Source organism: Aquarana catesbeiana, linkage group LG08, assembly GCF_042186555.1.
Source record: "Aquarana catesbeiana isolate 2022-GZ linkage group LG08, ASM4218655v1, whole genome shotgun sequence".
Taxonomy (NCBI): domain Eukaryota; kingdom Metazoa; phylum Chordata; class Amphibia; order Anura; family Ranidae; genus Aquarana; species Aquarana catesbeiana.
In genome coordinates, this window is record NC_133331.1 from 205,879,371 (window position 1) to 205,903,154 (window position 23,784).

The following is a 23,784-nucleotide window of genomic DNA, read 5'->3' on the forward strand; positions in this document are numbered from 1 at the left end:
GATCCAATCATTGTTCAGCTAAGAACTTCCCACCCGGCTCAGTTGATGTTTCGGTTGACTTCTGTGGAGTTGGGTGTTGCTGCCAGAGCCCTTCATGGCTGGAATTTCAGGCAATTCAGTGGGATTCTGCCACAGTTCAAGCCGTGTATGGGCAGAAAGACAGATGATCAGTATGATACCTGGAAACTAGCATTTCTCTAAAGTTGGTCAGCAGAGGACCCTAAAAAATGCCCTTTTCCAACCCCCTTATGCTGGCAGGAGCCTGCTCTTTAAATGGGCTGTGCTGCACATAAATGGGGACTGCTGAAGGAGAGTTCACTGCTAAGCTCTGATGAAGAAGGGATGTTCCCTTCGAAACGCGTTAGCTGATAGTGAATCTTGTGCGTTCCTCCACGACCCTTGGAAGGTATCGCTCATCCTAGGTTGCATGCTGTTAGTTGGTGCACTTTCACGTTGTGCCTTCCTCTACAATTGCTTGTGAGTTGTTTTCTTTTTTATCATTTTATTCAATAAATATTTTAAAAGATAATGCACAAGGCTGGTGCGCCCCTTTTTTTTCTCTTTTCTCTCCCTGCATTCGCTATATCTGGTCTCCCACAGTACACAGAACATGAAAATGCCATAGTTTTAGCAAATATCAACAGCTAATTACTTTTTCTCATCAGCAGTTAGTGCAGTCTTGTGACTTCTATTAGTGTCTGGTTAAAGTTTGTAGGAGGAGTTTTCATTCTACTCTGAATGTCCTATGAGCCCTCTGTCTGGACAGTGCTGATTGGCCCTGTGAGAATCACATGCACCCCCCCCTGCCCCCCCAAAAAAAGAAAAACTTCAAAAAAAAACTCTCTAGCAATACACACCAAACTGAGCATGCGCAGACTGCCTCCAAGGTTCTGTTCTATTGGGGACTGTGGAAAGAAGGGGAGGATCAGAGAAGACAGGATCAAACAGCCTTTTTAAACAATGCAGAGGATTAACCCCTTAGGTTCCACAGTGAGTATAACAAGCGTGCTTTACTGCATATACAGACTGATTTTACAGTTGAGTTTAGTAATAAGGCCCACCTGCCCTGCTGCCACATATACTGTACATATAGCTGTCTTATGATTTTCACATTTACATGCTGGTGTCTTATTTCCTTAACAACATTACATATAGAGATTTGTATTTTATTCCGGTATCGGCCATCTATTTTTCTGACAAAGATGCGACAAGCGTCTTTTGACTATTTAACAAATATTGTTTTATTGAGGTTTTTGGGAATTGAATGAGCACACGTTTTGGATCATTTTCTGTGTGGTTATATACAATGGGAAAGCTCTGTCATCTCTTTCCATCTGTGCTCCTCATAAGTAGCGCCATACCAGTGTAAAACATGCCCCAGTCCTGTGTGTGGTTTCAGCGAGAGAATGACCACAACGCAGCGACAAATGCGTTTCAGATGTTTTCAGAGTTGTGACAGGCTGTTCAGTATTGCGGGAGTAACATTGCAGATCCTTCTAACCCTGGATGGTACTAGGAAGGTGCTGGTTGTGTCAGTGACATCCTTTTATCCAGCAATCGGCATTGCATACTCTGTGAGGTCTTTTAACATTCACACAGCCATCGAGAATAATCGCTGCAATTTGTTTATTACATTTATTTCTTCTGATCGTCAGCTCCATCGTCGTAATACAATATTTTCCTGAAATAACTTAATTGGGAAAATACCATATTATGGCCAATAGATGGAGCTGATGATCATGGGAAAGAAAGGCAAATTATGGGGATTATTTGTGATGGCTGTGTGAATGCTTGAGACATGTTTTCTATAGACAAAAAAAATATTACTGGGGGGGGGGGCGGACTTTTTAGGCTGAAAAACACTGGAGAGGAAGTAACAGTATAAAAATATAAATTTATTGAAGGTTACAAATACATAAAAGTAAGCGAAGATTTTTATCTTGAACAGTTTGTTTATGTGTTAGTTATGTGTGTCTAATGACATTATATCTCATTTCAGATAGAGAAACATATTCTCTTATCTGTCTCGTCTGTGAACCTTGGCTGTGTCCTGAGGAAGCCTAGCGACAAAACACATAGACATACAAGGGCTCACTGCACAATATTCATAGATGCATTTATGTTATAATCTTCATTCTTACTTTTATGTATTTGTTAACCTTCAATAAATGTATATTTTTATACTGTTACTTCCTCTCCAGTGTTTCTCAGCCTAAAAAGTCCGCCCCCCTGGTTTTGTCTTCATTTGTCTTCACGGACATGGCCTATTTTTGCACTTTCTTCTTTGTCTACATGTTTTCTATAAGTAGACCCCAATTTGTAGTATTAGCAAGGAAACGGTGGTCGCTATGTAGCCAATTTGCTATGAGGTCATTGTGTAGGCACCTCTAAAGTATAAAATGTACATTTATTTTCAGTGTGCGCTGTGCAGCTCTGGGTCTGATCTGGATTTTAACACAAAGCAGATCTACATTGGGCTGCACATAGCAGTGACACCTGGTTGCCGGTGATGGATCCACCATCCTTGATTTTTTTTTTTTTTTTTTCACCATCCTTGATTTGATCGATCATGGTCATGAGTCACTTTTTTGCAAATCCATTAGGGCTGCAACTAACGATTATTTTCATAATCGACTAGTTGGCCGATTATTGTTTCAATTAATCGATTAATAGGTTAATAACCTTAAAAAAAAAAGTGTGGTGTATAATTTAGTTAATATGTAAAGTTTTTAAAAAAAGGCAATTTATTCTTATATATCTCTATGCAGTGGTAAATAAAAATAACCAACTATATGGTTAGGGAGCAAAGTATCTAAGCCACTATGAGAATAACAGACAGAAGAGATATACTGTATATACTATAAGAGGAGATATACTATTGGAGGAGAGATAAGAACGTTCATTCGATTTTCTAATCGTTAGTGGGGTCAAATCGACGTTCATTTTCAACCACAGTGACGGGAAAATTTGGAAATAGAAAACTTCTTGGTGAAAGAAATTATCAGACGGTGTTTGTGGTTTTCGTTCAGAAATTACAATTATATTAAAAACCGAATGTTAAAAACAAGTGAAAATTTCAAACATTCTTTCATTCATCGAATGTACAAAGATTTTTCGTCTGAATATTCTCATCTGAAAATTGATCCGTGTGGCCAGCATAAGGCTCGGTGCACACCTATGCAGTTTGCTTTTGATCTGTTTCTCTAGTGCTTTTTGCTGTGCGTTTTGATTTTTGCTCACGTGATTTTGCTGCGATTTGCATTTTTGCATTTTTTTTTTTTGGCCAATTTGTTGTTGGGCAAATTAAAAAACACAAATGGCTGCAAAAATGCATTACATGCTTTTCTGCAGCTTCTCCATTGAAGTATATTGAAGCAAAAAAGCACCGTTTTGCATTTAAAAAAAAAAAAAAGTCACTGACAATTTCCAAATACGCAGCAGTTGAAAAAGCATAGATGTGAACGTGTCCCATAGAAAACCATGTAAATGAACTGCAGTCCGTTTCTGCAAAAAGCACCAAAAAACACATAGATGTGAACCCGGTCTAATACGTTTAGTAACATAATGGGGTTAAAAAAACAAATATTAGCCCTTTATAGTACAAAAGAAGCAAATAATCACTACTGTAAAGGGTTCATTTTTTTTTTACTGTAGAACTATGTGAGAAATAGTTACAGTAGTGATTATTTGCTCTTTTTGTACTATAAAGGGCTCATTTTAGTTTTTTTTTTTTTTTTTTTTTTTTTTTTAACCACATTATGTTACTGGCCGAATAATCGATTAATTTCATAATCGATTAGTTGTCGATTTAATCGATTAGTTGTTTCAGCCCTAAAATCCATATCCCCACCTTGGTGTGTAGGCTTATGTATGAGAAGCTGTGTATACTAACCCATTAAAGAACTGCATGGAATGTGCTTTTGTTCCCATGTATAGAACCTCGTATGTTTAAAATGTATGTATTGTATACATGTATGCAGAACGAATGGTCCTGGGAGCTGTAAATACACGGTGTGTGATAATCTACTGAACAGATGTTTACCATCCTGCTGGGAAAATCTCTTTAACATCTCCAAGTGGTATTTTACTTGAAAGCTTAAATATCTCTAGTACATGCTTCTGGAAAATGGCTGAGGCCGCTAATATCTGCTTTAATTTGGAGCTTTGTGGTAGCTAAGTTTATTATAGTAATTGAGCGGTTGGCTTTGTATTTTTGTTTTATGTTAGTAATGTGAATGATGGAAGGTTTCCACTGCAGTTTTTTGGATTTTTCTGTAATGAGGTTAAATTCTAGCAAGTTTAAAGTTTGGGTTGACATAGAGCTGGGCGATTTTCTAAAAAAAAAAAAAAATCTGCGATTTTCTTAAAAAAAACTCGATTCATGATTCGAATCGAGGTTTTTAGGCGAGGCCGCGGCTTCGGCTTCCGTGGACTAGGCCGAAGCCGCGGCCTCGCCTAAAAACTCCTGACCGCAGCTCCTTAGGACCGGCGCGGTGGAAAAAAAAAATCTAAAAAAAATCGATTTGCTTAAATTTTGAATTAATTTGACCTCTCGACTCGATTTTAAGATTTAAATCGATTATTTTTTTTCCCCCAGCCCTAGGTTAACAACATTTTAACCATTTAAGGACCGAGCCTCTCTCTGAGATTTGTTGTTTACAAGTTATAAACAGTTTTTTTTTTTGCTAGAAAATTACTTAGAACCCCCAAATATTATTTTTTTCTTTCTAACACTTTAGAGAATAAAATGGCGGTCCGTGCAATACTTTCTGACACACCGTATTTGCGTAGTGGTCTTACAAGCGCACTTTTTTGGAAAAAGTACGCTTTTTTTGAATTAAAAAAATAAGACAACAGTAAAGTTAGCCCAATTTTTTTTTTTTTTTTTTTTTCAATAAAATTTTTATTTTGAAAGAAAACAAGTACAGAAAACTCAAACATTACGGAAACTCATACAGGTGTTGTCATTGCAATATTACAGTGCATGCATTAATATCAACATTCAATAGTGGCCTTTCCTCGCTGTCGCCTGGTCTGGTAGAGTCTGTGTAGAAATATAACTTGCTCTGCCATACCTGGCCTAGTAATATTACCTGTGTAGTGTTGACCTATCTTCTGGGTTACGTGGTTATTGTCTGGAGGGGTTGGTTATTCTAAGTGGTTAAGGGAGTTGCATTTGAGCTTGGTTAATGGAGTTTGTGGATGTAAGTGAGGGCCGGTACGTTGTGTCTCCGACCTGGTCATGGAACTGGATGCGTTTGCCAGAAGAGTAGGTACGGTGGAAAGTGTTTAAGGAGATAATCTGTAATAGGTCTGGTTGGTATTTTCTTTGTGGGGGTAAGGGGGAGGAGGAGGAGGGGGTAACTTGGGGGATGGGAGAGGAACGAGAGAAAGAGGGGAAGAAGAAAAAAAAAAAAAAAAAAAAAAAAAGGGGGGGGGGGGGGGAAGGGGTTTCCATCTCTGACTCCTCTTCCCGATTTATTTGAATGAGTGGGGGTTTCCTATCTCTGTTTACCATGAGAGTTTAATTTGGAGTGTCTGGAAGTAATCCTGGGTGGGTGTTGTGATTGTTACATCTTGATATGCTGTTAATTTAGGTTGGTTTGGGTGTTCTCTATTGCTTTATGAAGGGGGTTCGGATGTTCTGAGGTATGCGGGTGTGGTTTGGAAATGTATCCAACATGCCCATTTTGTACTGAATTTCGAGGGTGTGTCTCGTGATATGTGAATTAACTCTTCCATCTCTGAGGTTTTACGTATTCTGTGAAACCACTCTTTGACTGTGGGTGTGTGGGTAGAGCCCCAATGTATGGGGATACATTGCCGAGCCGCATTGATCATGTGCATTGTCAGGGACTTATGGTATGTCCTGTGTGGTTGTGGGGAGTGGTGAAGCAGGAACTGGGCTGGAGTTAGGGATAGTTCATAAGTGGTTACTTGAGAGGTGATTCTACATACTTCTTTCCAAAAGGTTTGTATTAGAGGGCATGACCACCATATGTGTAGGAGTGTTCCTTTATCTTTGTGGCATCTCCAGCATCTATCTGGTGTGGAGGGGTAGAGTCTATTTAGCAGTGCAGGTGTGCGGTACCATCGGGATTGAATCTTGTATCCATTTTCTTGTGTGCTGACGTTCAAGGATCCCTTATGGTTGTTTAGAAAGATATATTCCCATTGTTCGTCAGTAAGTGAAAGGGATAGGTCTTCTTCCCAACGTGTACAAGCTTTGCTTGTATTGGGGTGTCTGTTTTCAAAAAGAAGGTTGTGTGTGTGAGCTATGAGGTGACGTTGGGGTGTTTTTTGGGAGCAAAGTTTTTCAAAAGATGTTAGTTGTCTTGAGCACTGTCGGTCCTTGTCTATGGATTTGAGGAAATGGGCGATCAATAGGTATGTCCAGGGTGGGATGGGGGGCCCGGTCATTTGGACGGCTAGGTTTGAGGGCGATATGAGTTTTCCTGCGTTGTAGAAATGGTGTGTCCGGGTTTGGTCTTGTGACCAGTTGTCTGAGAGGAAATGGTGGAACATTCCAGGAGGGAAGTCAGGATTTAATTTGACTGAAGTTAGTGGTCCTGGTATGGAGGATATATTTGTGCGGGTGCATAGTTTTTGGAAGCACGAAAGTGTTGGTCCTATGAGTGGGTGTTGCCGGATTGTCAGCGGAATGTGTTTAGGGGTCATCCAGGGAAGAGAAGCTAGGGGGAAGGAGGAGAGGGATTCCTCAAGGGGGACCCACTCTTTGTAAGGTGAATGAATGTTCCAGTCAACTATTCTGGACAGGTGTGTGGCTGAGAAGTAGTTTCGGATGTCTGGGAGGCCAATTCCCCCTAATCTTTTTGGTCGGGTGAGTTGCTGGAAGCTAATTCTGGGTTTCCGTTCCCCCATAGGAATCTGGAGCACATACTTTTGTGTGCCTTAAAAAAGGTTTGTGGGACATGAATCGGTAGTGTTTGCAATACATACAGTATTCTTGGTAGAGCATTCATTTTTAGGATTGCTGCTCTGCCAAACCATGAGAAAATAGGTTTGTTCCAGTTTTTAAGGTCTTTATTAAGTGTATTTAGCAGAGGTAAATAGTTTGTTGCGTAAAGATTGGATAAATTGGAAGGGATTTGGATGCCTAAGTATGTAATTGAATCATTTTTCCAATGAAATGGGAAGTTGACCATGCATTGTTTTTTGATTTCTTGTGGGAGTGATATGTTAAGGGCATATGATTTGGAAAAGTTAATTTTAAGATTGGATAAGGATTGGAAATGTTGAAATTCAGACAGGAGGTTAGGTATGGTAGTTAGGGGTTCTGTAAGGAACAATAATATATCGTCCGCGAAGGCGGCGTATTTGTATTCCTTGTGGGGAGTTTGGATTCCTTTAATGTCCTGATTTAATCTTATTTTCCGTAAGAAGGGTTCCAAGGTGAGAATGAAAAGGATGGGGGAAAGGGGGCATCCCTGTCTGGTACCATTGCGAATGGAGAAGGCGTTTGACAGAGTGCCGTTAACCCTGACTTTGGCCGTTGGGTTGGAGTACAAGGATAAGATAAAGCTTAGCATGCGCGGTCCCAAGCCTATGGCCTTAAGTACTGCTTCCATGTAATCCCAAGCCACTCTGTCAAACGCCTTCTCCGCGTCTAGGGACAGGAAAAAGCCTTTTTTCCCGGTGTGGGTCATCAGATGGTGTATGTTGATGGCCTTTATGGTGTTGTCCCTGGCTTCGCGTCCAGGGACAAAACCCACCTGGTCTGCTGTAATGAAGGAGGGGAGGAGAGGGAGAAGTCTGTTTGCTAAGATCTTTGAGAAAATCTTGATATCGACGTTCAATAAAGAGATTGGCCTGTAACTGCCTGTATTAGTAGGGTCCTTGCCTTCTTTAGGGATGACCGTTATGTGTGCTTCTAAGAGCCCGTGGGAGAATGTCTTTGAGGGGGAGATTGAGTTAAATGCTTTTAGATAGGGGGTCTGAAGTGTCTCTGCGAATAGTTTGTAGTAAGCCGCGGATAGTCCGTCTGGGCCTGGGCTCTTGCCGGGTTTTAATTGTTTTATTGCTTGTGCCCATTCCGCTGGGGTGATTGGTGATTCGAGTGTTTTGGCTATGTCTGTTGGGATTGTCCCTGTACTGAAGTCACGTAGGAAGTTTTGTATTTCTTTTTGTCTGCGTTGGGAGGGAGAGGTTTTGTTGTTCGACTTGTTGAGGTTGTATAGAGATGCGTAGTATTGTTCAAATTCCTGTGCGATATCTACGTTCTTCGTGTGTATATTGCCTGTTGGGGAGTGTATCTGATGTATGGTATTTTTGGCTCTTTTCAAACGGAGGGCCTGAGCTAGTAAATGACCTGGTTTGTTGCCGTGTTCATAAAAGAGCTTCTGGGAGAGGATGAATTTTCTTTTTAAGTTACGGCCCAGTTCTTCTTGTATGTGTGAACGTAGTTCAGTAAGCTCTGCATGTGTGTTTTGAGCCAGTGTGCGCTTATGTTTCGCTTCTAGTGTTTTGAGTTTTGTGAATAGGTCTGAGAGCTTGGCTGATTTCTCTTTTCTGATTGCCGCTGCTAGGGATATTAATCTACCTCGTACTACACACTTGTGGGCCTCCCATTGTGTCAGCTGTGATACCTCTGGTGTGTCATTTTCAGCGAAATATTGCGTTAAGCATGTACGTATCTCTTCTTCTCTAATTTTGTCTGTCAGGATGGACGTGTCCAGTCTCCATATGTTGGTATGTGCTATTTTGTCTGGGAAGGTAAATGTGGCCGTGATAGGGTGATGGTCTGAGAAGGTCATGGGCTCTATCGTTGCTTTAGTTAGGGTTTGGAGATCCTGTTGCGTGATAAAAAGGTAGTCTAGGCGGGAATACCTTTTGTGTGGGATGGAGAAGAAAGTGAAGTCCTTCTCCTTGGGATTGAGGGTTCGCCAGGTATCATGAAGTGACAGGTCTTGTAAGCTTCTCCTAATTTGTTTGATGGCCTTAAAAGGGATATGTGAGGTACCAGATGAGGTGTCTAGAAGTGGGTCCAGTGGTACGTTCAAATCGCCACCTAGAATCAGTGTTCCTTCTTGAAATGTCATTAGTCGGCGTGCTATGTCTCGGATGAAGGGGACCTGGGATGTGTTGGGGCTATATATGTTTGCTAGTGTTATTCGTTTGTTGTTGAAAGTTCCTTTCAGAAAGAGGAACCTGCCTTGATCGTCTACAAGAGAGTCTGAGATTTGGATAGGTGTGTCTTTGGAAAGAAGTATGGAAACCCCTTTGGATTTAGTGGTGGGGGAGGTTGCGTGAAAGCCGTGGGGGAAGAAATGATTTGTCAATTTGGGAACCGATTTTGTACTAAAGTGGGTTTCCTGCAAGAAAACAACATCTGCTTTCATGGATCGCATGCTGTTTAGTGTTTGTGTGCGTTTTTCAGGGGTGTTCAAGCCTTTTACGTTCAGAGATATGAGTTTCAGTTTAGAGTTAAGGGTTCTCGTGTTTGGCGTGTCCATGGTAGTAGTAAATATGCGATGGGATGTGATAAAGATACTTTGGGAAAGAGGAGTCAGAGAGGGAATCGAAGGGTCGGGGGGGACCGAGGTAGGGAGAGTATAAGAGGGGAGAGAAAAAAAAAAAAAAAAAAAAAAGGAAAAAGGGGGAGAGAAAGGAGGAGGAGGGGGTAAGGAAGGGAGTGTGGGTTGAGGGAAGTTTGGATAGGAAAAGAGGAGTGGGTAAAGGGGGTGAAGATCAGGGGATAATACCGGTTAGATAGTTGAACCTGTCAACTCTCTATGTTGGGGGGTGGGCGACCGGGATGGTCAACGATAACTGCCAGAGTCTGTTGTGTGGGGGTGGTAGATAAGGTAGTACAAGAGGTGTGCGCTCTGTGTTCCTATGAGGCCAAGGATTTATCGGCATGTTGTAAGTGGTGTCTCTGGTTTATGGGGTGAGGGATATGTCCTCATCCTCTTCTGAAACCGATCCACTACATTAGTAAGTAGTGTTAGTGATGGGGTGAGTGTGTGTTGTCAGTATTTGGTGGTGGGGTGGTGTGAGGTATACTCTAGAGATACTGTCGTCTGGATAGAAGACATGTCTTGGATATAATGATGGTAGAGTACTACAGCTGAGATATGTTTGGAGGGAATCTCGTTTGTAGTTGGAGTAAGAACGATTTCCAGTGAAGGGTTTAATCAGGTGGGTAATGTAAAGAGTACCCTTGGTGTGTCAGGTTTGTTTAGTACCTTTTTTTTTTAAAAACGTAGTGTGGAACATCTAGTAGCCTTTTCCTTTACATGACACTTAATAAGAAGAGAACCAAATAAGAACAACAAACATGGAAAACAATAACTGTAATACCTGCTGTGAGTAAAAGTGGGGTTTCGGGGTCCGAGATGGAGGCGTCCATCCATCAGATCGACAAGCCAAGTCTCACGGGTTGATCAAGACGAGGAGGAGAGGGGGATCTTATAGGTGAGATATCATTTTGGGTATAATATATATGACCCTTGATTTTTCCTATCATATGTTTTGCGAGGATTGTGAGAATTTCACCTGGACACCCCCATCTCGGACTATCTGAAATAAGATAAGGGTGGGCATGAGGTTCTTTAGTGGGACCTCTCAGTCCGTGCTCTGCAAGATAAACATATAATTCTGTTACTCGAACTACTTGTAATATGAAACAGTTTAGTACCACTCACACTCAGAGAGGGAAATGAATGAAAGAGAAGGAGAGGGGTAACGGAGGTAGGTTAGTAAGGGCGGTAGAAGAGAGACATTACAAGAGTAATAGGGGAGGTAGGTTGAGTTAAGTGTGTAGGGAGGGTGGTTTAGTTGAAAGGAAGGTAAGAGTAAGAGTATACTTGACTGCATGTTCTCAGGTGATGCTGGTTGTCCCAGAAAGCCGTTGTATGATAGTGGAATGCCTGATTTGGCAAACAAAGAGAATGGTGAGGGGTGTATTGCTCATTCCCAAAGGTTGGTCCGTATGTCCACTTTTGTTGGCGAGTATTGAGTTCTAAGTCCACATAAGTGTATGGGGGTTTGGTGAGGAATGTGTTAGAGTCCCGGCTGGTCAGATGAGGGTCCTGGCGTTGAAAGCTGGGGGATTCTCTAGTGTGGAGCGGTCTTGCCGTTGTCATTTTCTGCTTGGAACATCTGGGACATGGCATGTGGTGTAGCATACGAGGAGAAGGACGCTCATGTGGTAAGATAGAGTTTGCTTCAGTTTCCGCTGGATGTTCCGTTGGCGTCTCAGGTGGTGGATGAGGGAGGCTTATCAGGCTGCGGCCTGTTTCAGCTCTGTGGTTTGAGTTCACTGGTGATCTTCCTCATTTGTGGATACAGGTGGATGGCAGAGCATTTGGAGGTTGTATCAGGAGTCTTTAGTGCGCTTCCGGGAAGAGTCTTCAAATCTAAATTGAAGTTGGGCTTTGGATTTCACTATAATTGTATTTGTATGTGAGTCTAGTAAAGTTGTTACTGTCCGAGTTAGTATTCTCTCTCCGAGTGGGAGCGGGGCAGGCACCGTGTGTCTTGATTTTGTAGTTATTGAGTTAAGGGTAAGTTTACTTCATGTAGAGCCGGCGATGGGGGCTTCGTTGCTTAAGCATAGTGGTTGCAAAGCATGTGGGTAAATATGAGTATCATAGTAGTGCTTCTCATCACAGTCAGGCATAAAGGGGTGAACTGAACTAAAGATTAATAGGTGTCATGAAGGAGTTGAGGTAAGAGAAATGTACCTGATCAGAGCATTCTTGCTCTGCGGTGAGCCGGAGAGGCTGTCGGGCTTCCGTTTCTGGGGCCTTCTGCAGTTGCCATAGGTGGGTGTAGTGGAGCCGGTTGCTGTGCATGGCGGCGTCTTATGCTGAAGCCTCCTGCTTCGTCTATTCCGTCCATGGATGTTGCTCTGTTGATTGAAGGGAGTCTGAAGTCGCTGTACCAATCAGGTAGATCTACAAATGGAAGATCTAGAATAGAGCAGAAGTGTTCTAGATCTTCAGGGACTCTGAGGTTTGCTGTACGTCCCTGGTGTGTTACTGACAGGCAGAATGGAAACTTCCAGCGGTATACGATAGATCTCGCCCGTAGTGTGTCAAGAAGGGGCCTCAGTTCTCTTCTGCGCTGTAGGGTTATGTTGGACAGATCCTGGAAGATTTTAATATTAGAGCCCCTAAAGGATAATTGGTTTTTGCTTCTTGCTTTATATAGAATTTCCTCCTTTAATGGGAAATCTGTCAGGCAGCATATTGCGTCCCTGGGAGGGTCTGTGTCTTTCCCTCTCGGGCGAAGTGCTCTATGTATTCGCTCAAAGGCGATCGGTGTGTCAGGGGGTCTTTCTAGTAGGTCATTGAAGATATTGGTGACTGCCTGTGAGAGGTGGTTGGGCTCTATGGATTCAGGGATCCCTCTTACCCTGAGGTTGCGGCGTCTCCCTCTGTTATCGAGGTCTTCCATGTGTCGGTTGATTTCTCTCAGGTGTATGGCGTGTGACTCGGTTAGTTGTTGTACTTGGCAGAGGGAAGCGTCATGGCGGGCTTGTGTAGTTTCCACTTCTTCCACCCTTAGGGCTATAGCTTGGATGTCGGCTCTTAAGTCCGAGATAGCGGCAGAGAGAGTGTTCTTTATGTCTAATGCGACACTGCGGAGGTCATCGAGGCTTAGTGCAGGGGATGTTCGGTTCTCTGAGCTCTCACTACCGCGCCGCGGGCTTCTGCTGTGCGAGCGTGACTCACGGGGGAAGGCGTCTTGCGATGGCTGCGTCCCGCCTCTAGGCCTTGTCCGGAATATCTCGGGTATTTGGCGGCTTAGCTGTGTGTCTGGCTCCGGAGCGGGGCTGGGTCTTGTCGCCGGTACACTCCTGGATGTGCTCTCCATTTTGTAGTGGCGGTGGGTTCGTGTATTAGCCAGATGCTAAAGTTGCTGGGCCTCGTGAACAGGAGCTCCAGAGCTACACGTCCATCTTGGTACGATGTCAGGCCACGCCCCTTCAATTTTTTTTTTTTATATTGTGAAAGATAATGTTACGCTGAGTAAATTGATACCCAACAAGTCACGCTTCAAAATTGCGCCCGCTCATGGAATGGCGACAAACTTTTACCCTTAAAAATCTCAATAGGCAACGTTTAAAATTTTTTACAGGTTGCATGTTTTCAGTTACAGAGGAGATCTAGGGCTAGAATTATTGCTCTCGCTCTACCGATCGTGGCGATCCCACACATGTGTGGTGTGAACACAGTTTTCATATGCGGGTGCTACTCATGTACGTGTTCGCTACTGCACACGAGCTCGACGGGACGCGGTTAATGTGGTTTTTTTTTTTTTTTGTTTTTTTTTTTTTTTTTACCTTTTTTATTTTTACACTGTTCTTTTTTTAAAAAAAATTGTGTCACTTTTATTCATATTACAAGGGATGTAAACATTCCTTGTAATAGAAAAAAAAGCATGACAGGACCTCTAAAATATGAGATCTGGCATCAAAAAGACCTCAGATCTCATATTTACACTAAAATGCAATAAAAATAAATAATTAAATGGCCTTTTAAGCGCTATGGGCATAAGTGACATTTTGACGTCGCTTCCGCCCTGCAATGGTATGGAGACAAGTGAGGGCCATCTTCCCCTCACTCATCTCCATACCCAGCCAGCAGAAGGACCCGATCGCTGCCGACAGCTCCGGTAAGCGGCGGAGGACACAATCTCTCGCCGCAGATAAAAGTAATCTTGCGGCGAATCCGCCACAGAGACCACTATTATCGGAAACCAGACCACCGGCCGAAGAAGAGGATACCAGGGTTATGGCAGCTAGCTGCTGCCATAACAAAGATATCCCTCTTCAAGGTTAGGATGTATATCGGCGTGCGGTGGTCCGGAAATGGCTAAGTTGCTTTGTACAGGAAAGCACACCCAAATTTGGTGTTTATCTCATAAAGCAGGGGTACCCAGCCTTTTTAAGTGCGAGGGCCACTTGAGTGGATGACAGGTCCGTCGGACACAGCCTACTCTGAGCCCTCCAATCTGATCTGCCCAGACGGAAGGGGACAGATTCCCTTCTTTTTTTTTTTTTTTTTCTTTGTGGATTGCATTGGAGGTAGGTGGGTGTAACATCTGCCGCTCCATAGAGGTGAATGGAGGGTTAGATTGGGTCCGCCTGCAAAATGGATAGGCGGACTCGATCGGACCGATTGTGTGAAAGGGGCCTAAGGCTGCTTTCACACTGATGTGCTGCGGTTTACCCATACCGCGGGTGCAGCACAGTACACCTGTGGCTTTCCTGTGGGTTAGCTGCACTTTGCCATATACTTCTATTCTATTTCTTGCAGATGTGGTGCACTTCCATAAAATGCACAAAACATGCAGGTAATAACAGAAGTCTATGGCTCAGTGCAGGTAACCCACAGATGCACCAGCAGATCAATTAGAAAGCAGCCTAGTAACCACTGCAGAAGAGATCTGCCCATATATACCCTGTGATTTTAGAATATAAACTGACCTTTTAATAATAATCTTCCATTCAGAAATCTCCCTTTTTGCAGGTATTGCCGGATGTTGCTGTCCAAGGCGGAGTGCAAATGTTATGACTCCGCCTGTGACAGAAGCCGGCACTATACGGGAAGCATCGGCTTATGCGGCTCTGCTCCCTCCGCAGCCGTGCTACCTCTAGCACTGGCTCCATTCAGAACACTGAAGCTCCGGGATAGTGGGTGGGGAACCCCCGAAATGTTGGCTTGCCGACCCGCCTAACCAGAGCAAGAGGTCGCGGGCCACATCGGAGGGCCAGCACTTGGGCACCCCTGTCATAAAAGGCTCCTGTGGGAAGATATCTGCACAAGGCCATTAGGATTCCTCAATATCTGTTTTTTTTTTTTTTTTTTTTTTTTTTTTTTGCAAACAAGAACAGGTCCAGGCTAACTGAAAAGAGCTTTCCTTACTCTCATAAGCCATTAAAATGAACTACACACTCAAAAAAAAAAAAAAACAAAAAAACCCCAAACCCACTTTTGACAAAATGATCTACTAAGCAGATGAACACTTAGATTCATCCACTAAAAAAGATTTATTCAGTGCACCGGTATAAGTGAGACTACTAACAAACTTCAGCAAACAGTTATGCCCTGTACACACGATAGGATTTTCCGATGAAAAATGTGTGATAGGACCTTGTTGTCGGAAATTCCGACCATGTGTAGGCTCCATCACACATTTTCCATGGGAATTTCCGACACACAAAGTTTGAGAGCTTGCTATAAAATTTTCAGACAACAAAATCCGTTGTCGGAAATTCCGATCGTGTGTACACAAATCCGACGGACAAAGTGCCATGCAGGCTCAGAATAAATTAAGAGATGAAAGCTATTGGCTACTGCCCAGTTTATAGTCCCGACATACGTGTTTTACGTCACGACGTTCAGAACGATCGGATTTTCCGACACCTTTGTGTGACCGTGTGTATGCAAGACAAGTGTGAGCCAACATCCGTCGGAAAAAATCCATGGATTTTGTTGTCTGAATGTCCGATCAATGTCCGACCGTGTGTACGGGGCATTAGTGTGCCATAATAAGTCCATAAACTGTGAATGAATATTAAAAAGTTCTGTAATATTGATTTTTCGCAGTATCTTGAACCAATACACATAAAAGTACCCATGACACCCAACAACACTGCTTCTGTTAGATGCACCACATGTGTCTCCACACAGACAAACAAATGCGCTTACTCTCCAAAGACCTCCACGTAAGAGGTCTTGAGCTTGCCAGTTGTAACCCGTTTTGCTCAGGTCAATAATGCACTTTTCCTCCTCTCCTCCATCGGTGACCAAAATAGACATTCCTAGTGCTCACTGTATAATGCTTTATTAAACTATTCAGGAATATTGTACTAAGGTGGCATATAGGATGATGCAGCAACCAGGCACAAGTTTGTGTATACCCTCAACACTAATTCACAGAATGGCTTCTGGGGTAGCGTGATGACGACATGAGCCTGTCTCCACCTTATGCGTTAAGCCTAAAAGATGAGGCTTCATTTGTGGAAACGTCATAGTTTTTTTTTTCCCAGATTTACTCCTATATCTGCACCTGCCTCATAATATGAGATGAACTTCTTCTCCCAGCTAGAATTTCTCATTTGTATCCACCTTAAAAAAAAAAAAAAAAAAAAAAAAAGTGGAGTGAGACTACTGGACTGGGATGCAGACTCAGGGTTCTTGAAAGGAGAATCCTGCGACTTGAATTCTAAAGAAATTTAAGTGAGATACAGTAGATAATTGAAGTTGAAGTAGAGACGGGGTATCCAACTTGTTCGCAAGGCTTGAAACTTATGGCCATGGTTCATAGACCTTCCAATGGAAATCAAGTCGCATATGGTAAAACAAATAGAACCCCCCCTTCTTCCTATCCAAGGGGATATAATTCACATTTATTGGACAGACCAAAAAGATGAAAAAACACAAGCTTTCAGCAGAGCCATTCCTCAAATCCACCATTTCCATCTACCATTTGGATGCATTTGGTTCAGAGATGACCAGTATTTGGTATACTGAACCTGTTTCCACCTTGCTGTGAATTAATATTCCATGGCAAGGTCCACCTACCCTTGATATGTGGTTATAACACAGGAAATAGATGCATCCTTTTATTGTTGTTTTATACCATTTTTTTTTTTTTAAAGGTGTTTATGGTTTTTCATAAACACAAAAACAAACAATATAATACACTACAAAGACATTATTGAAATGCAGCAAATAAACATATTATGTCTTTTAGACCCATATGGCCGATGGGAAGTATTGTACCTTCTCAATATTTTCAAATTCCCACACAACCAACAAGAATGGTGGCGGGGAATGGGACCATCATGAACTGGGTCCTAAAGGTACAGTTATCAAGAAACAAACCAAAGTAGACACACACCCATGCACACCCTCGTCCCACTCTACCCTAATACCACAGTGCCACGGTCCCAACCTTTGCAAAGCAAAGACCTAATACCATACATGGCCGCAAAGTATTAAAGGCAGATCTTGATCAGTTCAGCTGCGAGGACAAAACTGTACCCCAAAATGATTTAGAGACATCCAACCATGGTTGCCACACTTTTTGGTAAATCTTTTCGAGCATGCTCTACTTTTATATATTGGCTTTATATTTTGGAGCTCCCCATTTAATAATACGGTGCAAAGTTTGAGTCGTTGGGGAGGTAGCATCCTTCCAGTGCAACAATATAACTTTACGTGCATAGTACAGAACTGTGTGAATTAAGGTCTGGGCATGTGTCCTATGTACAAAGTCTTTCAATATGCCCAAAAGTCCCACTTTTGGGGTCTGTGGTAGCAGAAGGGCAAGCTGGTTGTCAAAAAAACCTAAACAATTCCTTCCAGTAAGAAGTCAGTCCCGGGCAGCTCCAAAACATATGAAATAAATCAGCATTAGCTAGGTTACATCTGGAGCAGACTGCAGCGATTCCTAAACCCATACGAGCCAGCTTAGATGGTGTATAGTATAGATGATGAATAAATTTAAATTGAATAAATTGATCAGCAGTGCTAATTATATCCTGAAAACAGACCTCGGTGGCTTCTTCCCAACCCTCCTCAGTGAGCTCGGGCATTAACACCAACCATTTATCATATGAGTTCTGAAATGGGGTCCGCACCCACCAAGGAAAGATGACTATAAAAGGTTGTTACTAATTTAGTAAGTTCAGGATCGGATAGTAGGTCTTCCATTGGAGACTCTGTAAGCTCTATAGTCAGGGACCCGAGCTGCATCTGGATGGCATGTCGGAGTAATAAGTATTTGAAAGAATTTATGGTCAATGCCATGACCCCCCACCCCCCCAAAGGACAAAAAATTATTCCCACAAACAATATGTGAGAGATGGGTGACTTTAAAGTGAACCCACCGTTGCGAGCATGGGTGCCCATAGAGCTCAGGGAGGCTGGGGTTTTTCCAGGGGGGAGTTTGTGGTGACATTCCCTGAACCGTGGTCGTAAGCCTTTTATCCCCTTCTCTCCAGGCTTGAAAACCATGCAACTCATCTTTGAGAGAGGCAGCAGGGCCAAAGAAGGCTAACAGGAGAGCAGTGGATGGGGTCTGAGGGTCAGAGTGCAACCAATCGTAAACATAGGCAGGTTGGGACGCAATAAAATAGTTATGTAAATTTGGGTCAGCAAGACCTCCCTTTAATTTAGATGCCTGTAGAGATGACTTTGCAATTCCTGGTTGGGTATTATTCCATAGGAAAGAGGATAGGGTGGATTAAATTATCAAAAAGAGTTTTTTAGTAATAAAAAACGAAGCAGCTCTAAAGCAATATAAAAATGTTGGCAAATAAATAATTTTAAAAATATTAATGCGGCCTATATGGTTCAGAGGTAGTGTTGACCATGTGCAAAGTTTGTCCTTCATCTGTTTGATTATTCGTGTAATATTAAGGTCTTCATATTTGGAGAGCTCATTATGGATCTGAATACCCAGGTACTTGAAAGATTGAGTCGTTTGTAGGTTAGAACCCCTTAGGTAGTCATCAGAAAAAGGAGGACCAATAGGGAAGGCTGTATATTTGTCCCATCCGACCTTCAGTTTTATAACTTAAAGCAGGGGTCTCCAAACTTTCTAAACAAAGGACCAGTCTACTGTCCTTCGGGCTTTAGGGGAGCCGGACTGTGGCCAGTGGGAGTAGAAAATGCCCTGGCGTCAGTGGGAGTAAATAGTGCAGCATCCTTGGTTCTAGTGGGAGGAAAAATGTCCCATTGTTGGTATTTAAGGGAGGAATGGCGCCCCACCATTGGTGCCTGTGGGAGCAATGGTGCCCCATCATTGGTGCCTGTGGAAGCAATGGCGCCCCAAGGGCCAGATAAAGTCAAGCAAAAAGGCACATCTGGCTTGCAGACCGAAGTTTTGAGATCACTGCCCTAAGAAGTCAGAGAAAGCCAGATGGATACTTAACTATGTGTGGATTGAATCATCTATAGATGATTGTCTTTCAAATTGGCAGCCATTGTTATGTCTGCAGATACCGCTGCACAGTCTTTCTCTGTAAGGTAGTTGATTGCCCAGCTTGCATTGTGTTGGGCCGTCATTGTTGTAAAGGTGGCCATGTTGGTGAGATTGGGATACAGTTCTAAGTCTTTGGGCACAGAAGACACCCTATGACTGACGTCTTTTGTGAGATCGATAATTTGGACACCTTGCCCAGACATCTTACCTAAAATTAAAGAATACCAGTAGCTGTCTGTCGTCTTCCCCTTTCTTTGTAGACATACTTTTGGATGACTCAAGCATGTCTACTACACATCCAGCTGTTATCTAAGGTCTATAGCCTTCTCTTAATGTGGTTGTTAACCTCAGACATGAAATATGAACAATGCATATCCCTGTATAGTGTGTACTTGTCTCAATCCAGAGCACTAAGTGTCAATTTTGTCTGCTGCCTCATTCCTCTTGTATCAGCATGAGTCACTTCTGAAAAGATTTCCTGACACCAAGAGAAAAATGGTGACAGGGGAGGGAGCTCCAGTAGATTGACAGCCTCAGCTCTGTTCCTGTATGCTTTGTGGAGGTGGGTGTGTCCCTTCCCTCCAGTCAGCTCTGAGCTCTTCTCACTGGTAGAACTTCAGCTCTCCACCCCCTGCTTTTCAGAGCTGAGAGATCCTGTGTAAATTCTGCACTTTGAATGGCTGTAGGGGAAAGACAGTTGTAAATATACAGGTACAACTTATGTAGGAGGATTTGTTTAATCTCTATCACCTGAGGTTAGTCCCTTCACTATATATAAGGGTTTACAACCACTTTAAACTAGGGCTAAAGGGGTCCATGGACATTCACGTTTGAAAACTTTGCCTGATGAATTTTATTACCTCTTCCAATAAAATAAATACTTCTTCAGATGCAATTCTTTGATTTCAGTGATTAGCAGCATGTAGTTATTGGCAGTGGATTTTGTTCCAGCAAGTTCAAACTACGGAATCTCCAAACACATGCCAATATTGCTGCCAGCTGTGCAAAATAAAGTGATTATTTTTATCAAAAATGAAATATAGTGCACCATTTTCTTTTCTTGAAGGCCAGATAAATGCATAACAATGGGAAAGATTGATAAAATCCTTGCATTAGGCTGATACCACAACACAGGATTATTGTATTGTACTACATGAGTCCAGCTGTTAATCTCTTTTCCACATACAGCAACGGTTTGGAGTGGGGGGTGGAAGTATGCTGGGGGGTCTCCCAGGACTCTGATTAAAGAGGTAATCGTTAAACCGAATGGATTGTGCACATCTCGTAGGTGTTCATTAAAATGTGTTTATTTATTACAGACATTTATAGGCCCCTTTCATGAGGGAAGTCAGGATGCAATAAAAACAGGTTGAGCTGCGGTTTTACTGCCCACCAAAAATCTAACATCCGGCCGGGGGGGGGGCTGTACACATGCCACAGTCATAATGCTTTGCGTTGCAGCTGTGACAACTTTAACTTGGCTTGTCGCGTTGGTGGGCACCACAGACTGTGAAACTTGCCCTTTCAAATCAATACGGCTATGACACAACTGCGAGCCAAGGGTCTGCGACATGTTAGTCCTGTTCAAAGTTGCAAGTCCACAAAGAGAAGAGAAAAAAATTAGGCATTCAGGAGGCGCCAGGTTTACCTTCTGAACACATGGAAAGCACAGCTTAGCTACTCTCTGCGCCGCAATCCACCATAGATGACTTTGGAGAATGCTGTAGTGTGAACTTGGTCACATAGTCCTGACACTTTATTCAGCACTTTACATAATGTACATTTACGATATTTATTTTTAGTGGTCTGGTGTACTAAAAGGTAGTCCATGCCCTTTATTTATTTATTTTAGTCTTTATGATCAGAATCTTTGTACTTGTGATTCTAGTAGTTTTGGGCCCTCCACACTATGTGGAAAGAGTTCACATTGAATGGCTCGTTGGGACTTGGGGTCTCCATTGGGGGTGCTTCTCATGATTGATTTAAGTTTTTTGTTACAATTTGTAGAATGCAACAGGAGGGTAGACACTTGTAATTTTTTTTTTTTTTTTTTTTTTCTTTTTTACGAGTTGCATTTGGGACGAAGTGTGAAACTTTGATAGTACTTCAGTCTGCCGGTGTTCCAAGAGTTGCAACATTTCTGGGTTACTAATTCTTTGGATTCTTCCAGTTGGGAGTCTCATTTTGGCAGCGATACAATTTTCCTGACTCTAGTCATTTGTAGCTATAGAGGTAAATGTTAAAGATAATCCTGTGTAGCGCCTCACGTGGACGTCTAGCAGCGGCATTCGTTACCGGTTGCTCTGTTGCCATAAAGGTGACACATATTACTCTAGATCAGGGCTCTCAAACTGGCGGCCCTCTAGCTGTTGTGAAACTACAGGTTCCATGAGGCATTGCAAGGTGACAGTTACAAGCATGATTACCACAGGCAGAGGCATGATGGGACTTGTAGTGATGGAACAGCTGGAGGGAAACCAGTTTGAGACCCATGCTCTAGATCTGGAATTTCAGCAGCTTTTTGTTTCCCTGCAGTAAGATGAATGAAGTGCATAGTTGGCACCCCTGTTGAAGTTGGAACTTGGGTGGAAACATCATAGGTGATATATGCTCAATATTTTTATCTGATGATCCTGCCAATAACACAGTTCCTTTCCTAGTTCCTTTCAAATTTAACTGAACTTGAGCAGTTCTGCAAAGAAGAGTGGGCAAATATTGCGAAGTCTAGATGTGCAAAGGTAGTAGAGACATATCCCAACAGACTAAAAGCTGTAATTAAAGCAAAAGGTGGTTCAACAAAATACTGACATAAGGGAGTGATCCTTTTTCCAACTCGGTGATTGTGTTTTTTTCATTGGTGTTCTATCTTTCACTTGGATGTTATAAGTTGCATGGAGTAAATGCAGCTGGATAAAACAAAAACTGTGTCTTTAAGGCTGCAAAGCAACAAAATTTGATTATTTTAAAGGGGGTGATTCTTTTCTATACCCACTGTATGTAAATTATGGACATCCATTTCTGTGAGGTGGAAGGCCGAACACACACTTTCACAATCATATGCGTTACAATATGTACACTAGCTTGTTGCGGTGCCATTGATTTTTTTTTTTTAATGGCGCCCCAATGCACTAAGGCAATGGAGCTCTGACACGCATGCCTACAGCGCACCACAGGTAACATGCGTTGTGTCGAAAGAAATGTGGAATGTTTATTTTTTGGCTCGTTTGCAACCTATTTAAGTGACTGCCTCGATGCAATGCACATTAAGGCTAGGTTCACACTGCTGCAGTGCGAATTTACCCCGATTTTACCGCGAATTTACCGCGATTTTACCGCGAATTTACCGCGATTTTACCGCGAATTTCAGGAATTGGATATAGCTGCGATTGATAGTCTAGCCAATGGAATCATAATGTAAAAAAAAAAAGGGTCTTAACTTCCTGTGTACTTCCTGGTTTTTGTGGAGAGTAGTGTGGTGGAATTCGCACATATGTGAACCAATCAATGCGATTCAAGAACGATTTACATTGATGTCTATGGAGACTAAATTCGCAACGCAACGCAGTAAACTCGCACAGGACCTTTTTTTCACGCAGGTTATATTCGCAACGCGTCGATGTGAACGGCACTAATGTTAATCTATGTAATTTAAATGACTTGCGAATTTGAGCGATCGCAACGGCTCAAATTCGCAATAGAATTCGCAGCAGTGTGAACCTAGCCTAACAGTGGACACAATGCACAGGGTTGGAGAAGTGTGAACCCAGCCTTAAAGAATAGTTCTAGTCAAGACTTTTCTCTTTTGCGGTGTTTGTAGCGTAAGGAAGGATAAGAACCTCTGTTAGGTGTGGGTAGATGCACTATTTGTCATGGTGACAACTTCCACTGGGACAGAATTTGAATTAAATCTCGAAGGCAGCCTTTCTGAATCTTTTTAACACAGAGAAATCCTTGAAATAACTTTCTGGTATCAGGGAGCCCCTGCTAAAAATGACTATATCTACAACTCGTGATACATTAGTGTGATGGTCAGTGGGAAGAATGCTCCTCACACTTGTGATCATTGGGAAAAATTACCCCCTTAAGGATAGCTAAAAAGATTAATGGTGTCAGTAGGAACTTATCTGAGAGGCAGACATTGCTCATTGTTCTGGGAACCCCTAGAAACCTCCTGGAGGAACCTTAGGGCTCCATAAACCCTAGTTGAGAGACCCTGCTCTAAGACCTTATGCGCACAGGTGTATGGGGCTGTACAATGTAAAAATTAAAGTGTATATCCATGCCCCGGTGCCAGAGGTGTTACGTACAGCCCACAATAGAAATCAATGGCTTTATGTGGGTACTTGTGTAAATATGCACATGCGTTCAGATGTGCAACCCCGTATGCAGCCTGTCTCTTGTGTTTATGCAAATACCTGGCATATATCTCCATACAGTCATTGATCTGTACCTGTAGCTCCTTGGTGGGGAGATGTGCTTTAAATTATTATATTATTATTATAATACATGATTTATATAGCGCCAACAGTTTACGCAGCGCTTTACAATGTATAGGGGAGACAACACGATTACAGTACAGTTCAATACAAAAGGTACAGGAGGGCCCTGCTCGTAGAGCTTACATTCTACAGGGAGGGGGTGGTGGTACAAAAGGTACATTGTAGGGCCCCAGACGCCCATGTACATGAGGCCTAACGGATGGATCTAATGACTTCCTACAGTCTATGCTGCTCTCTCTCTCGCTCTTAGATCCAAGATTGTTTGTTCATGTACTGCGTGTTACTGACTAGTGGCTGAGGAGATAACTCTAGTCTTTCATTA

At 42.6% G+C, this 23,784-nt stretch overlaps 1 protein-coding gene across 1 annotated transcript in view; it reads left to right on the forward strand.

Annotated features, from left to right (window-relative positions):
* The window catches only part of CSGALNACT2 (chondroitin sulfate N-acetylgalactosaminyltransferase 2), a 107,822-nt gene that overhangs the window by 19,404 nt on the left and 64,634 nt on the right, over positions 1-23,784 (forward strand). The window lies entirely within an intron of this gene.